The sequence below is a fragment of the Watersipora subatra genome, chromosome 8 (genome assembly GCF_963576615.1).
Source record: "Watersipora subatra chromosome 8, tzWatSuba1.1, whole genome shotgun sequence".
NCBI classification, from domain to species: domain Eukaryota; kingdom Metazoa; phylum Bryozoa; class Gymnolaemata; order Cheilostomatida; family Watersiporidae; genus Watersipora; species Watersipora subatra.
Window position 1 is genome coordinate 12,434,980 of NC_088715.1, and position 6,000 is coordinate 12,440,979.

A 6,000-nucleotide genomic window follows, 5' to 3' on the forward strand; every position below is an offset into this window, starting at 1 on the left:
CCATAAAAAAGCAACATTTAAGATGTTTGACGTGAGACAACCATACTTCAGCTAACTGTTGTTCTCTTGAAATAGAGAAAAGTTCATAATGAAACTTCTGTATTGAACCAGCTCTTAATTACTAATTATTATAGATCTCTGACTATTCTATGATTGATATATAACATAGGACACAAATATTATCGAGTTGAAAATGCAAATAAAAAGGTGCAGAAAATAATTAAACACAAACATAGACTGAGCTAATTCCCCACCTGCTCATCTCTCTTCTTATAAATCATATTTAGCATATTTTTGGTCTGATTGTCATATTCAGAGACCATCTTAGATATTTGCTTGAACAGCACTTCAAACTGCTCATCTCTATCTGAACTCTCAGCAGATATTGTGCCTGTAAGAAGGGCTGAAGCCAGGTCCTCTAATGGAACCAGAGAATGTGTAGAACCTAAATAAAAAATAACTTTACATAAAACAATCACTCATTACAAATAATGACTGTGGTGATTAGTAAAAGCATTTAGGCAGCTATTGATGCATTACTTGTATTAAGTGCAAACAAAATTGAAATACAAAATACTCACACTTGACTGAAAAGCATATACATTGATACAACTTGAACATGTTACACTGAAAAAAGTATGGCTGATAATATCATCATGAGTCAATTGATGTTAGGAGACAGCATACTAGAACTAATACCTTGTCTTTAACAAATCTAATGTGTTTGGAGACCTACACACACACCTACAATAACCCCACATACCAGTGTCGCAGGTTGGCAAGTTAGGAACACACTTCAGACAGCTGAGCACATAACAGACTCCACACCCAAGAATATATTGTTGGTCTTTATGCTTGGGACAGCTGCTGACTTTAGCTTTTTGTTGTTGAGTCAAGTACTCAAGTATTGTTATCTTATGATGCTCCTCCAGCATTTCATCATGACCCTGAAATATAAAAGCAGCACCATACTGTGACTTTTGACTAATATCATGTTTTTAATTTTAGAACATTTCAAAACATGTCATCGGTAAAAATTGTATATAACAATAATAAAGCTATTTATAACATAGTCATATCAGGTTAGTTTTAACAAAAGAATAGTGATTAGAGACACAGACAATTCTTAATTTGACAACACTCAATTGCTAGTTATTTAGACTTAGACTAAAGTACATGTATGTTGTCTTGCTGTACACCATACTGGCTCAGTAAGTTATCATTTCAAAACAATAAACCAATTACGGCTATAATAGGTAAATTGGGTGGCGGTCACAGAAACCATGATAAAGTCGCAAATCATGAAGTGGAGTTATCCGACTTTAAAGTTACACCAACTGAATTCATAATATTGGTAACGATTTTTGTAGCACATGCATCTGGACCAATCAAAAAGTGATATTTTTGAATCTGAAGTCAGTTTAGATAATACATGTATTTAACCCTCAGAAAAAAAACCTTAAAACCGTTGCTATGCTGAACAAGATGTACTGGAAAATGGCGTCCGATAAACGTAATTGTTTCTTTTTTGACAATTTTAAAGGTTGACTTGCAACCAAATTCACATTACCGTTATTTGGTATAAAAAGATTCACCATGTCTTACTCTGTTGTGTTGTAGGTGCAAAATATGTGGAAAGGTGATTACAAGCTCTTAAAAGCTCAAAAACGAACAGAAAATCGCAGCCACACGAAACCGCCGTAGTTTGGATTCCTTTTCAAAAACGGCTCAAATTTGATGTAGTTGTGAGAGATGGTTTCTGTTTACACTTTCTTGCAACCTTATTCGTCGAAATATTTTTACAAATATACTTCACACATTCTATAAAACTATGTCTATTGTTCTTACGTGTCTGTTTTATCGTCATTGTAACGCTGTCATTTTTAGCACTGCTATCTTATAATTTACTGTAAAAAATCATTAAACTTTGTGACCTTAGCTCGAAGGAGTGCATATCATTGTCTGATAATCATGACAAGCCTGTTGGTTCCTGTGATAAACGAAAAGTGCTGCAAAAAATTATTTGCGAAATGTTGGGTCACATGATCAGAGAACGGCTTGACGATCGAATAATGCCGCAACAAAACTGTAAAGTAGCGAGCATCTATATTTGATACAGGGTCTTTGGTAAAACCCGAAGTGTTTGTCATAAACTAGTACTACGATAAGTTTTATATTGAGCTTTGTATTGGCCTTTCAATTCACGTGAGAACATACGTGACAAGACGAAAACCAAATTTCGTGGTTACGTCATCGAAATAAAGAGATTCCAATATATGGCCACTTTTCGTTTTTGAGCTTTTAATAGTTTGTAATCACATTTCCACATATTTGGCACTTAAAACACAACAGAGTAAGACATGGTGAATCTTTTGGTACCAAATAACTGTAGAGTGAATTTTGTTGCAAGTCAACCTTTAAAGATAATTCTGACAATTTGGACACTTATAATGAGTAGCCTACTTGGGCATTCTAACTGATGCCAAAAGCAGTGAGAGTAAAAGGAATGACAATTATATATTCCTAATGATTCTTACAAGATTATTACAATATTTAAATATAAGGATAATTATTCAATTTTATAAGATTAATATAGGATGTAATTACAAGAATACTTATTCGAATTTACAAGATCCAAGTATATAGTGACTGATGATGCGCAACATGCTACTGTTATTATTCTTTTAAGCTTTTGTTGATCATACTACGGCTGTGCCCAAAATCGGGGTACTGCCAAGCTGTTTTTTAAAATATGCAAAGTTAAGAAATACATTTTCTTATAGATATACAGCTATTTCTATGACAACCAGCTAAAATCTCTTTAGATTTTTAAACTCAGCTAAATGTTTTGGATATAGATATAGTAATCTAGAGGAATATCACAACTTGTTGATATCGGTTGCTATGATGTTTTGAAATGTAAACAAAATTGTGCATTGGTTGTCGTTTCTCCAACTTTACCACCAGTTTTCTTGGAACCATGTTTTCACACTAATGGTAAACGTACATTCAGTTTATTGACCATAAAACCTGTTGTAATTAAGCTAGAATCGAGACGTTTTTCGCAAAATAACTGTGAGAATTTTCTCCTTCCGCTAGTATAGATAGCTCCAAATCTTACAATCCCAACTTAACCATGGTTTCTGTGATCATGACACAATTATCATTGTTATTAAGATGAAAAATCTTAAATGGCCGTAAATCCGACAATAGACCGAAGTCACCATGGTTGAAATTACAAAGTATTAAAGATTATTACCACCTTTTAAGTTCCTTTAGAAACAGTATTGGTTTGGGAAAAAAAGGTCTAGCCTATAATAAAAACAAGTGTAACATTTGTTCCTGACGAGAAAGTAAGTTTTTATTGCAATTTTATAGTACCTTCACATTGTACCTTTTTGTAGCTGGATCATTCTATAAAGAGTCTGATTACCAACATCAGATCAATTTTTATTAATAATTTACATGAGCAACTTCATACAGAACCAGAGATGACAACCTATTTAAATGATGATCTTACAGATCTGAAAAGGAAACACTCGTACCTCCAAATGAGCAGGGCAGAACTTCTTACAGCAGTAAGTACAATAACTGATAGCCTTCTGTCTTGGTGAGCTCTTCTTTAGACAAATATCACAGATTGTCTTGTCTGTACCCAAGTCATAAGATGGTAGATTGGCTGGTGGCATCTCGAAAACTTGGCTAATGAAATAAATTTAATTAATTTATTTTATTTTAATTTATAGATTTAGCACTTCTTAAATACCATTTGAGACAAGCATACAGATTATAAATCACCTGAATATTAAGGTTGTCTTTAAACTGAACAATATATTTCTAACTTAAAGATGAACTAGCACTAAATATTAGTACACCTCATCCAAAGTATCGGTATGTTATATAATCTTAATATTAAGGTTGTCTTTAAACTGAACAATATATTTCTAACTTAAAGATGAACTTGCACTAAATATTAGTACATCTCATCCAAAGTATCGGTATGTTATATAATCTTAATATTAAGGTTGTCTTTAAACTGAACAATATATTTCTAACTTATAGATGAACTTGCACTAAATATTAGTACATCTCATCCAAAGTATCGGTGTGTTATATAATCTTAATATTAAGGTTGCCTTTAAACTGAACAATATATATCTAACTTAAAGATAAACTTGCACTGAATATTAGTACATCTCATCCAAAGTATCGGTATGTTATATAATCTTAATATTAATGTTGTCTTTAAACTGAACAATATATATCTAACTTAAAGATGAACTTGCACTGAATATTAGTACATCTCATCCAAAGTATCGGTATGTTATATAATCTTAATATTAAGGTTGTCTTTAAACTGAACAATATATTTCTAACTTAAAGATGAACTTGCACTAAATATTAGTACATCTCATCCAAAGTATCGGTATGTTATATAATCTTAATATTAAGGTTGTCTTTAAACTGAACAATATATTTCTAACTTAAAGATGAACTAGCACTAAATATTAGTACATCTCATCCAAAGTATCGGTATGTTATATAATCTTAATATTAAGGTTGTCTTTAAACTGAACAATATATTTCTAACTTAAAGATGAACTTGCACTAAATATTAGTACATCTCATCCAAAGTATCGGTATGTTATATAATCTTAATATTAAGGTTGTCTTTAAACTGAACAATATATTTCTAACTTAAAGATGAACTAGCACTAAATATTAGTACATCTCATCCAAAGTATCGGTATGTTATATAATCTTAATATTAAGGTTGTCTTTAAACTGAACAATATATTTCTAACTTAAAGATGAACTTGCACTAAATATTAGTACATCTCATCCAAAGTATCGGTATGTTATATAATCTTAATATTAAGGTTGTCTTTAAACTGAACAATATATTTCTAACTTAAAGATGAACTTGCACTAAATATTAGTACATCTCATCCAAAGTATCGGTATGTTATATAATCTTAATATTAAGGTTGTCTTTAAACTGAACAATATATTTCTAACTTAAAGATGAACTTGCACTAAATATTAGTACATCTCATCCAAAGTATCGGTATGTTATATAATCTTAATATTAAGGTTGTCTTTAAACTGAACAATATATTTCTAACTTAAAGACGAACTAGCACTAAATATTAGTACATCTCATCCAAAGTATTGGTATGTTATATAATCTTAATATTAAGGTTGTCTTTAAACTGAACAATATATTTCTAACTTAAAGATGAACTTGCACTAAATATTAGTACATCTCATCCAAAGTATCGGTATGTTATATAATCTTAATATTAAGGATGTCTTTAAACTGAACAATATATTTCTAACTTAAAGATAAACTAGCACTAAATATTAGTACATCTCATCCAAAGTATCGGTATGTTATATAATCTTAATATTAAGGTTGTCTTTAAACTGAACAATATATTTCTAACTTAAAGATGAACTTGCACTAAATATTAGTACATCTCATCCAAAGTATCGGTATGTTATATAATCTTAATATTAAGGTTGTCTTTAAACTGAACAATATATTTCTAACTTAAAGATGAACTTGCACTAAATATTAGTACATCTCATCCAAAGTATCGGTATGTTATATAATCTTAATATTAAGGATGTCTTTAAACTGAACAATATATTTCTAACTTAAAGATAAACTAGCACTAAATATTAGTACATCTCATCCAAAGTATCGGTATGTTATATAATCTTAATATTAAGGTTGTCTTTAAACTGAACAATATATTTCTAACTTAAAGATGAACTAGCACTTAATATTAGTACATCTCATCCAATGTATCGGTATGTTATATAATCTTAATATTAAGGTTGTCTTTAAACTGAACAATATATTTCTAATTTAAAAATGAACTTGCACTGAATATTAGTACATCTCATCCAAAGTATTGGTATGTTATATAATCTTAATATTAAGGTTGTCTTTAAACTGAACAATATATTTCTAACTTAAAGATGAACTTGCAC